This window comes from Lepisosteus platostomus, chromosome 15 (genome assembly GCF_059453375.1).
Source record: "Lepisosteus platostomus isolate fLepPlt1 chromosome 15, fLepPlt1.hap1, whole genome shotgun sequence".
NCBI lineage: Eukaryota > Metazoa > Chordata > Actinopteri > Semionotiformes > Lepisosteidae > Lepisosteus > Lepisosteus platostomus.
The window spans coordinates 2458806-2470074 of NC_142625.1; the positions used below are offsets into that span (position 1 = coordinate 2458806).

Below are 11269 nucleotides of genomic sequence, written 5' to 3' on the forward strand. Positions count from 1 at the left end.
ATTTTGTCATTTTTGTAATAAAAAAAAATCTGTTCTTATCAGTTTAATATCTGATGCGTCCCCCATCAGGGGACCACATATTAAACGGATTTTTGGAACAGGGAGCTGGATCAGGGGCTTGCTCCATCCTCTCCACGCATCGGCCCGGTATTGCAGCGCCTCCGGGAGCGGTGCACCACCTTCTCTCAGCGGTGAAAAGACAGACGTAGCTAGCGAGCAAGCAAGCGAGGTGGACTGGAGCTCCTTCTTCTCGGGTCTCGTCTCTCGTCCATCTGTGTGTCTCTGTGCCTGTCTCTCTCTCCCCCTCCCTGTCTCCGTCTCTGTTCCCATACTCCCTCTGTGCACTTTCCCGCATCTTGACGCAGCAAGAGAGAGGGGGAGCAGAGTCCGGCGGAAGGCCTTTGGCTGCAGGGAGGCCGGCAGCTGCGCGGGTCCCGGGCTCCAGAGGAGTCGGCCTGGGCCACTGTGCGCCAGCGGAACGCCCGCGCGTCGGTGTGCGCCTTTGGGGGGCATCGCTTCTCGGCCTTTTGCCTAAGGTCAAGGAAAGAGGAGGGACAAGGAACACCACCTATTTGGAGTGCGGAAGGATTTCTTGGATTTTGGACCACGGACCGGATTTGGACTGCCTTTTGGATTCTGGACTGCGCTTTTCGTTTGTTTTGTTTTCACTTGGGGTGAGTAGGCTGCTTCGGCAGCCGAAAGGCTGCTTTCACGATGGCTGCGGACCCCGGGATGGCGAGGAGGGCTGGAGGGGATCCCAACCTGAAGTGGACCATCCGCTTCTACTGGAGAGCGGAGACGGAGATGCCCGGGAGAGAGGCTTTTGAAGTGGATGTACTTTTCGGGGATCTGGGAGTGGCAGTGGAGGAGATCAAATGTCTGCAGGGGAACCGGGTACAGCGGTACATGGACACCACCTTTACGGACGCCAGGATTTACCAGAGCACAGTGAGAAAGGTACTGCACGCCCAACGAGAGGGGAAACTGCGTGAGTATGTATGTACAGGGCTGCAAGGCAACAACAAGCGGTGGGTGATAGTCCATATGTTTGACCCGTTCATCCCCGATGCCAACATCACCACCTTTTTGCGGCGGTATGTGGACGTGGTGAGTGGGCCTTCGACGCTTCGGGACCGGAAGACCATATGGACGGGGAAGGCGAAGATACGAAGTCGAGCTGCGAAAGGAGCCCAGGTCCAAGGATGGCTTCGCCCACCCACTGGCCACCTTCGCAATCGGTTCAGGTAGGGGGTACCTTTTTTACTGGAACCAGCCAGAATTTTGCCGCAGATTTCGGGAGTACGGGCACCGTGAAGGGGCATGTACGACGACGGAGTGCAAGAAGTGTTACAGCCGGGACCACACAACACAGAGGTGCCCGACGAAGGAGTGCTCGCTTTGTGGTGCTACGGGGCATTTGTACTGCCAGTGCAACCGCAGAGATGCCGACTACAACAGAGCCATGTATGAGGGGGCAGCTCTGGCAGGAGAAGAACAGGTGGAGGATGACCCAAGGGAAGAGGGAGAGCTTTCTGGGAGGAAAGCAAGGAAAGGAGGAAGGCAACAGCTGGAGGCCGGACAGGGAAAGACAGGAGGACCGGAGGAGACAGACGTGCAGCCGGGAACATCAAGGGAGGCAGGAGGTGCCGGCCCAAGTTGAGCGGACATGGTGAAGGCCCCGAGGGCGGTTGAAACATCGGTGGTGATGGCGCCAATAGAGGAGGAGAGGATGACGGTCCTCGCGCCCTCGGGGATGAAGAAACAAAAGCGGCAGCGGGATGGGAAGGCGAAGAAGGCAACACAGGAGAAGAAGTAAAAGACGGCTGAAGGAGAAGAGCTGGGAGATCATAAGGAAGAGACACCAGAACATGAGAGGATGGAAGCGGAGGAGCTCCAGTCGGATACAAGTGACTCGGAGCCTGAGAGCGTCGTGGAATCTCTTCCCCCAGGACAAGGGGGTGGACCTGGCCGGGCTGCCTTCTCAGTGCCGTTGGCTGCACTGGCAGGTGACAGCCCGTACACTGGCGGTGCGCCCGACACGCCCACTCCCGTGCAGGAGTCGGACGTGAGCCCTTGGACTCCCCAACAGTATATGGAGACATCTGACAGCGGTAGCCCAGGAAGTACATCGGGGCGGAGAGCTCATCCGAGCCCGGCCCCGAAATGGGAATGGAGAATGACGGCCCCCCAGAACCACTATGACCTTCACGGTAGCAACTGCTAATGTGAGGGGTTTGAGGGCACGGGAGAAACGAGCGAAAGTCTTTCAGTACCTGTCCCGCAGGAATTTGGATTTGTGTTTTGTCCAGGAAGTCCACCTAAAGGGCCTCGACGACGTCAGGACCTTTTCGAAGGAGTGGAGGAAGGGTCCTTCTTGGTGGAGCGTCGGAGGGGTGAACTCCTCTGGCGTCGGCATCCTGTGTGGTTCGCCAGGGTTCACCGCACAAACGGTCAGCTCAGTGATCCCAGGACATCTGCTGGTAGTGGACGGGAACTGGAAAAACAGTAAGATCAGACTTATCAGTGTGTATGTCCCAGCAGACACGTCAGCAGGGCTCCTTCTTGAGAGATATACCAACAGAGAGCTGATCGTGGGCGGCGATTTCAACATCGACCTGGGGGATTCGCACAGCGAGGGAGTTCACTTGTTGAGGTCCTTAATTGCGGACTTTAGCCTGCGGGACGGGTTTGCCAACACTGCACACCACACCTGGGATGACGGAAGGGGGATTTTCAGACGCCTGGATTATGTCCTTTCTACTGCGAAGTGGAGAATCCTAAGCAGGCAGGTGATCCCCACCTGGTTCTCGGACCACCAGTTGCTCTCAGTCTCTTTCGGTATTGAGGACCCCGGTTTCCGGGCTGGCTACTGGAAATTGAACCAACAAGTTCTACAAGAGGCGAGATACCGAGAGAAGATTGTGACAGTGCTGAAGGATTTTGAGAAGAGGAGGGAACTCTTTAGCTCAGCGGTACACTGGTGGGAAGCCTGCAAAAACACCATCGCTTCGGTCACCAGAAGGTACTGTTGTATCTGGCGGAGCCTGGAGGACCGCCAGTGTACCAGACTGCAAGAAGAGCTGGAGGCACTGTACGAGCACCTGAACCAGGGGGGCACCTTCAACGGCGAGAGAATCGCACAAGTCAGAGGCCTGCTTAGAGACAAGTGGTTACAGAGAGCCAGAGACTTCCTTTTTAGGCTACAGGGAGTCTGGCGGAAAGGAGACTAACGCTGCTTGCCCCAATTCTTTGGGGCGGTGCGGCAGAAACAAGAGCGGAAGCTCTTTGAAGCCAGCCGGAGGGAAGACGGGACTGTAACCACAGACATACCCGGGATGCTGGAGTGTGCCACAAGATTCTACACAGCCCTGTTCGCGGAGAAGGAGACAGACCCCAGCATCAGGGATAGGCTTCTGGAAGGTGTGGAGAAGGTGGTAGAGGACCCCTCTACACTGGTTGGGTCGGTGTCAGGGGCAGAAATTAAGACCGCAATGCTCGGCCTGAAGAAGGGCACTGTCCCTGGCGCTGATGGCCTGCCAACCGACTTTTACCACACCTTTTGGGAACAGCTGGAGCCTTTCCTGGTGCAGGTTTTCAACGAGGCCCTGGACAAGGGCGGATTGGGGTTTAGCATGCAGACTGGCATCGTCTCCTTGCTCTACAAAGGAGGAGACAGGGCGGACCTGGGTAATTGGCAGCCTATCCAACTCCTGTGCATGTGGGGTCAATCATACGAGCGTATCAAAAGATCGGATATGTGCAGGCCCATAGAAGACGGTGGCAGGGGGATCTTGGATTTCCCAGTGAAACTGGACTGTGCTTTCACGGCCAGCCTGTGTGTGATCCTGCACGAGAGCCCGCCTCTCCTGTGTAGCCGATTTGTGAGCCTTTGGCTCACGGCGAGCATGCGTCACTTGACCGTCTGGAACAACATGACCCCAAAGGCAGAGCGACTCCCACCGTCACGCAGTGCGGTGGCTGCGGGCGCACCCGGAGGTCAAAGAAGGTATGACGACGCTGAATCATCGACTGATGTACAAAGTCATCATGACGTCAGAGTGGCCAGTGATTCCGGATGTGTCAAGAGAGATCTGGCAGCAGGCCCAACCTAAGGGCCTGGACAACAAGCTGAAGGATCTGAACTGGCTTGGAGTGTGGGGTCGTATGGCGGTGAGGGCAGTGATGCATGCTCATGGCCTGGCGAAACAGAGTCAGTGCCCAAGACATGGCTGCACAGGTGAAGAGACTGTGAATCACGTCTTACGGGAGTGCGGGTTTGCGCAGAGAGTCTGGAGCTCCAGCAAACGACTTTTTGCACAGGTTGGTCTGGATGGTCCACTGTCACTGCGCACAGTGATGAAGGGTGTACCCAGTTCCCGCAACTGGAATACGAGCTTCCTCCTGTGGCTCCTGATCAGTATCACCAAGATCTTTGTGTGGGATGCCCGAACCGAACTGATCAGGCACGGGGTGGAGGTGTCGGTCGCCGGCATCCACAGAAGGGTGAAGACGGATATAATTCGTCGGATCAGATGGGACATCATCAGCTGGGGGTTCGCAGCCTCGAAGGAAAGGTGGAAGGGTTTGATCACATGGGTGTGAGGACATTGGCGGGTAGTATTTTTTGACTGTTTTTTGTACTATTTTATAGTACAAAAAAACGGTGGGAGGGGCCTAAGCTAAGGAGGCCGGGCGGCTGGCGCCCCCTGCGGCTGCGGTCGTTGTCGGGCCGTTGACGGAAGATCAAAGAGTAGGGCCCCCGCCCGGGACTGGCAGGAAGGCAGGCAGGCAGGCAGGCAGGCAAGAGAGAGGGGGAGCGGAGTCCGGCGGCAGGCCTTTGGCTGCAGGGAGGCCGGCAGCTGCGCGGGTCCCGGGCTCCAGAGGAGTCGGCCTGCGCCACTGTGCGCCAGCGGAACGCCCGCACGTCGGTCCGCGCCTTTGTGGGCATCGCTTCTCTGCCTTTTGGCTAAGATCAAGTGTGTGGCCTGACCGCAGCTTGCTTCTTAGTCAAGAGAAAGAGAGGAGGGATCGACGCCAGGAGTTTTTTTCTGGGTTTTTTTGTGGCGGAGCTTTCCGGCCAAAAATTTTTCTTCGAGATGGATGGAGCTTCAAGGACCCGTGAGGGACAAGTGCGGAATGCAGTGCGGTTTGTGCTACGGATGGGAGGATTGAAGACGGAGTTGGATTCTCGGGACACTTTTGAGGACGAAGTGATGCAGACAGCCTTGCAGTTAAGACCAGAAGACGTCTTTTGTCTCCAAGATTTTCCGGGTAAGAAGATTTTTGATTTATCGCTTATTTCGGAGGCTCTAGTCAGAAGAGTCTGGTCTACTGCTAATGAGAAAAAGGCTGATAAACCTTTCTCGGACTATATCATGGAACCTTTGTTTGCCCGTGAATTGAGAACATTAACTGTGGTGATGTTCAATCCATATGTACCAGAAGGAGATATTGTCTGCTTTTTAAAGCGTTTTGTGGACATACAAGGAGTGGGTGAAAAACTTATGGACAGGAAGGGGTATTGGACAGGGAAGAGGCGCTATAGGGTGCGTCTTCCGCCTAACGCACAAGCGCCTGACGGCCTTTTGCATCCCCCAGCATCTTTCTTCATTGGCGCAAATAACGGTTATTGTTATTATGGGCAGCCCGCAGTTTGTAGGAGATGTGGGAAGCCGGAGCACAACGCTGCTGATTGTCGTGAGGTGATCTGCCGGAAATGTGAAGGTGTGGGGCATTCCACCGCTAACTGCACTGAAGAAACTAGATGCAATCTGTGTGGGGGTGAGGGGCACATATTTAAGGATTGTGAACAACGGAAAAAGAGCTTTGCTGAGATTGTGCAGGGTTCGAGACCAGCCCCAGGCACCAGTACAGAAGAGCGCGGAGGTGAGGAGGAGACGGGCAGTGTGGACATGGAGGAAACAGGAGAAGCCTCAATGGCTGATACTGGAGAAGCAGCACGGGGGTGTGAACTTACCGGAGGTGAGTCAAAAGAAGTTTCATCGGGACTGGAAGTAATGAAAGAGGTTGTTGGGAAAATAAGTTGGGGAGACATGGCGGAGGAGACGGAGTCGGAACAGGTCCCAACTAAACATCAAAGCAAGAGGAAGAACATAGAGACTGGTGATGACCCAATTAGAAAGGCGGGTAGAAGCGCAGATAACATGGAGATAGAAGCCGCAAAGGATTACCTGGCGCTTGCTGGGATGGAAACACAAAGGAGCTTTTCAATTTCCATGCCTAAGTTTTAGGATGTGTTGTTGGAGTCTTCTTGTTCTCCAGGACCAAATCTGACCGTCGAGGAAACGCCTCTAGAAGAAGGGAGCAGTTTGCCCGGTGGAATGCCTGAAGAAAGAACAGAGGTATGGTTTGATGCAGGACTGCCCAGCAAATTTTTGAGACTGTGCAGATGGGACGAGAAGACGACTTCAGTTAAGTGGCCTGAATCCTTTGAAGGATCCATTTTTGAGAAAAGAGGGATCAGATTGAGGCCAGTGGTTACCGACGGGGAAGTATCCACTTTCCATTTGTACGCGGAGGACATTAGGGATGTTGCACAGCAGAGATATCGAATTACAGACCTAGTAAGAAAGTGGGTAGAAGGTGTAGAAAAAGACGAGGTCAATTTTGAGCAGAAGAAGGTTAAGAAAAAGGAAATGCTAAGAGCAAAACTAGCGGCTCCTAGGGAATTTTTGCAAGCATGCAAATTAATGGAGGGAAATGTTGTTTATCCTCCTGGTACGGAGGGTATTTGTAATATGTTGAAAGGTTTTAAGAGAGTGAGAGTAGAGGTAGAAAAATCTAGGGAGAAAGTGGGTGGTTTATTAGTGTGTGGTACATTTGAGAAAGAAGTTAAAGAAGTCTATGTATGTTTTTCTTGTTTAATGAGGGAATGGACTCAGAAGGGCTTTTGTTAAATCCTTTTAATTTACTATGTTGAAAGTTTTAACAATCAATGTCAGAGGATTGAGAGATAAAACTAAAAGAACGGCAGTGTTTAGTTATTTGAGGACTTTGGATTTTACGGTGTGTTTTTTACAGGAAGTGCATCTCAGAGATCGAAGGGATGCGGCTGCCTTTACTAATGAATGGGATAGAGGCCCTTCCAGATGGAGTGTGGGCGGGGTTCATTCTTCAGGCATTGGAGTTTTATTTGGGACCTACGATTTAGTGGTGGAAGGATGTGAGGTGGGCGTGGCTGGTAGGCTAATGAGTGTGGATGTGGTTGTGGGTGGTTTTAATTTTCGGTTTATAGGAGTGTACGCTCCAGCTGTAGTTTCTCAGAGACTTACCTTTTATGCAAACTTAGCTCCTTTTTGTTTAACCAATAGAAAGATTGTCTTAGGGGGAGATTTCAATCTTGACTTCAATGATAAAGATAACCCCGACGTAAAGTTCGTGAGTAGAATGCTAGTGCAATACGGTTTGTTTGATTGTGTTGCCAGGTTTGCGAAAGGGAAGGTCAAGCCTACGTGGAGAAACCCGCAAGGAGTGTCCAAAAGGCTGGATTACATCCTTTTCTCCAGGGACCTTATGGTAGTAAGTGCATCTGTGCAGCCCTTTTGGCACTCAGATCATGATCTGGTGTTGATTGAAATTGCTGGGGCAGGTGTTAACTTTGGTAAGGGGACCTGGAGATTGAAGACAACAAGCTTGAAGTGTTTTAGAAGATGCAGTTTACAGAAAATTGATAAGGAGTAAACTGATAGAGTGGGTAGATGAAAGAACTAAATGGTCCTCCGCCCTAAAGTGGTGGGACGTAGTTAAGAAAAGGATCCAACAAATAACGAGAAGTTACTGTAGGGAAAAGCAAGTGCAGGAAAAGAGAGAGGGTAGATTGCAGGAGCATCTAACTCTTTTATATGAGGACAGTAACAGAAGGTTATCAGTGGATTTAGAGGAGATTTGTAAACAGAAGGAGAAGTTGAAAAGTTTCTATGAGAAGAAGGCTCGTAGGTACCTCTTTAAGACACACATTGATAAACTACAGTTCTCAGAGTCCTGCTCTACTTTCCAGTTCCGTGGCATGAGGGACAGGTTACGCAGGAGAGTAGTGGAAGGCCTGTTTGATAGTGCAGGTAAATTGGTATCAGATAGGGAAGGGTTGTTATCGGTTGCAACGGATTTTTATCAGGAGCTTTTTGCGAAGCGAGAGATAGAAGAAGCAGCTGTTAGATGTGTTTTAAAGCCAGTGGCAACATTAATCACAGAGGAGGAACAATCGAGTATGGAAGGTCCTTTTACGGTGGAAGAGTTAACTACCGCCATGAGAGAGTTGAAAAAAGGTAGAGTGCCGGGCGCAGATGGCCTCCCTGTAGAATTCTATTACACCTTTTGGGACATATTGAAAGATATATTGTTATCTGTGGTGAAGGAGGTATTTGTGAAAGGGCGCTTGAGTACATCTATGAGTACAGGGATTTTGATTTTGTTGTATAAGAAGGGAAGACCTACAGATTTGAGTAATTGGAGGCCTTTGACGTTATTGGGCACCGATTACAAGATTTTGGCAAAAGTTCTTACGAATAGGCTAAAACGAGTGCTTCCTAAAGTTGTGGGTAAAGAGCAAACGTGGAGTTCAAGTTCAAACGTGGAGAAAGATTTGTTGGACTCTGCAGTTAATAAGGGACTTAGTTGCTTGGTCAAGACAAAGAGATGTGCCCTTCTTGCTGGCTAATTTAGATCTGGAAAAAGCCTTCGACCGAGTGTCTCATGACTTCCTATGGAAGGTTATGGAGCGTATGGGCTTTGGCTCTCTTTTTATAGGTTGGATTCAGACCCTCTATAGAGAAGTGGGGAGCAAAGTTTTAATAAATGGACATGTAGGGCGAATGGTATGGCAGGATTCAGGGGTGAGACAGGGATGTCCACTTTCTCCATTACTCTTTGTGTTGTATATTGAAGCATATGCTCGTCTTGTTTGTGCCGACCCTAAGGTGGAAGGTGTTTTGGTGCCTGGTAGTGGAGGGCAGAGAGCCAAGATTGCTTTATATGCAGACGATATTTCTTTGTTCATGAATTCTGACGTGGACCTGCAGGGGGCGCTGGATCATTTCGCAACCTTTACCAGGGCATCTGGGGCTAAACTCAACATGGGGAAAAGTAAAATTAAATTTTTTGGGAGGTGGAGGGATCGGGAGGACTGTGTGTGTGGCTTGCAGGTGTGTAAAGACCCTCTGAAGATTCTCGGCGTTTATTTCCAGGAAGAAGAAGCAGCTAAGTATAATTGGCTTGAAAAGTTAGAAAAAGCCAGATTACGTTTGGGTTTGTGGAAAAGTAAGGGGCTGACACATATAGGTAAAGTCCTTATAATAAAGATAGAGATATTGTCTTTGTTGGGATATTTGGCTTCAGTGTATCCCATGCCTTTGAGTTTAAACAGGTACCTGACTAAAGAGGTTTTTGGTTTTATTTGGGGTAAAAAGTATGAATACGTTAGACGGGCAGATATGTACAGACCTGTTGAGGAGGGGGGAAGAGGGGTCCCGTCTTTACCCAGTAAATTGAGGCTTCAAAAAGGCTCTTTGGACATCTGACTCATTATTTTGTTTGGTTGTGGTTTGCAAGATCGTTAAAAGGACTGTTTTGTTGGGACAATTCAGTTCCTCATGGTGCCGACATGCCCTGGCATTATAGGCACGCCAGCCGGTGGATTAGCAAAAATGCACAGGGACTGGAGGGTGAGGTGCTTTCCAATCACAGGACGCTGTTTGTGGAAGTAATGGGTAAGGATGAAGCAAGCCTGGTGGGTGGACTACCCAAAGACATCTGGAGCCGGATTCAACCAAAAGGATTGCAGCATGACCTGATGGACCTCAAATGGTTAATCGCCTGGCAAAGGCTCCCAGTGAGGGAGATTTTGTATAGACACAAACTATCTCGACAAAAATTTTGCCCGAGGATTCAATGCAAGGAGCAAGAATCGATACGTCATGTTTTTTGGGATTGTGATTTTGCCAAATGTTTGTGGAAAAAGTGTAATGTACTTTTTGACATGTTTGTGTTGAACTTTGTCATCACTGTAAATATAGTTATGTATGGCTTGAAAAAAGGTTTGTACTCTAAAGAGACAGCGTGGGTTCTTTGGTTAATAATAAGTTATGCAAAATCCGAGCTATGGAGGGCGCGGAACGGTGTGGCAAAAAACGGGGTCCAGGTAAGCGTGGTGGGTGTGTTTCGCAGATTGGAGTACAGAATTAAGTGTGAAATTGTCATAGATATAAGGAAAAGAGGATACCACGCTGCCAAAGAAAGGTGGAAGGGGTTATTGCCATATAGTATGTCTTAGTTTGGGGTTTGCTGTTGGTTTCGGTTTTTTGCTTATTTTGGATTGTGTTGTTTTCCTTGATATTAGATATGTTTTTCTTCTGTAAGTAGGATGTTTTTTTTTGTCATTTTGTAATAAAAAAAAATCTGTTCTTATCAGTTTCCTCTACCTCTACTACCCCAGGATGCCGGATTTCTGCAGCAAGTGCAGACGGTCCGGCCACAAGACAAACACATGTGACATCGTCAGATGTCACAACTGCAATGAGGACGGGCACCTGGCAAAAACCTGCCGGGCAGCCAAAAAGTGTGACGGATGCGGCGCCGAGGGACACCTCCTTCGCCAATGCAAGGTAAGCAAACCTTCGTTTGCGCAGGTGGTGGAAGCCGGCAGGCAGAAACCGGTCTCCAGACAAAGGGAGAGGGCTGAAAACAAAGAACCCGCACCTCCCCCGCTGAGACCCGAAACTGCCGAGGCCACACCCCCAGCCGCATTGGTGCCACAAGTTGGCCGCCAGGAAGAGGGACAAGATGGGCGACCGGAGGAAGGGCCCTGGATAACTCCCAGCAAAAAGGAAAAGCGCAAGCGGGAGAAGAGACCCAGAGCGGACCCACCTTCGGAAGGACAAAAAAAGAGAGTGGTAAGGGAAAACCGTTTCCTCGTCCTAGAGGAAACGGAACTTTCTTCCCTACAGGCCCAGGAACAACCGGAGGAGGTGCTTCAGGAAATGGAAACCCTCCCCCCCGAGGCCCAGGAAACGGAGTCCCACGGACAAAAGGAGGAGGAAGCCCAGGAAGAGGTAACCCCCTCCCCCGAGGCCCAGGGACAACAGGAAGAGGCATCACAGGAAGTCGGAACCCTCTCCCCCTAGGCCCAGGAACAACAGGAAGAGGCAGCCCAGGAATTGGAGCCCCCTTCCCCCGAGGCCCAGGAGAAACTGGAGGCCCCCGAAACTCCCCGAGAGAGGTAAAAAAGGAGCCTCCCCGAAGCAGTGGCGGAGAG

The 11269-nt window shown here is 50.9% G+C and overlaps 1 pseudogene; it reads left to right on the top strand.

The window, feature by feature from the left end:
• LOC148647652 (U2 spliceosomal RNA) lies at window positions 1–181 on the top strand (annotated as a pseudogene).
• The last annotated feature ends 11088 nt before the right edge of the window (window positions 182–11269 follow it).